Source organism: Anneissia japonica, unplaced genomic scaffold, assembly GCF_011630105.1.
Source record: "Anneissia japonica isolate Jap-2015-1 unplaced genomic scaffold, ASM1163010v1 scaffold287945_len1679841_cov205, whole genome shotgun sequence".
Classification (NCBI taxonomy): domain Eukaryota; kingdom Metazoa; phylum Echinodermata; class Crinoidea; order Comatulida; family Comatulidae; genus Anneissia; species Anneissia japonica.
The window spans coordinates 528261-528679 of NW_022753015.1; the positions used below are offsets into that span (position 1 = coordinate 528261).

Here is a 419-nt window from a genome sequence, read left to right on the forward strand (position 1 = left end):
GTGCAAAAGAACGATTTACTATAAGATAAATGTAAAATTGTAAAATGGCACTATAACATGGTAAAATGTAAAATACGGGCAATACTGAATACGAGCACTGGCGTAGAAAAGTATTTTTCATTGGGGAAGGTGTGGGATGATTGAAAATTCTTGGAATTGACATAAAATTACTGATGTCGTTCACACCCTTCAGTGTGAAAATGTGGCACATCTAACATCTAAGGAAAGAAGAGCTTAGATTGGTACCAGATAAAATATTTTTATCAACATTAATTATGCATTATGCTAATTTTCATCTTTGTAAGCGCATAAGACATTGCAAATTATTTCTGTGACAGGCTATTGAAATACAAAGCTCCATTTTATCCCATACATAGTCAAAATATGGGGGGGGGGATAATACAATGGACCATCTCCCC

At 34.4% G+C, this 419-nt stretch overlaps 1 protein-coding gene across 1 annotated transcript in view; it reads right to left on the bottom strand.

Moving 5' to 3' along the window:
- LOC117122644 overlaps positions 1 to 419 on the bottom strand; it is a 7626-nt gene that overhangs the window by 4566 nt on the left and 2641 nt on the right. The gene's annotated exons all lie outside the window — the stretch shown is intronic.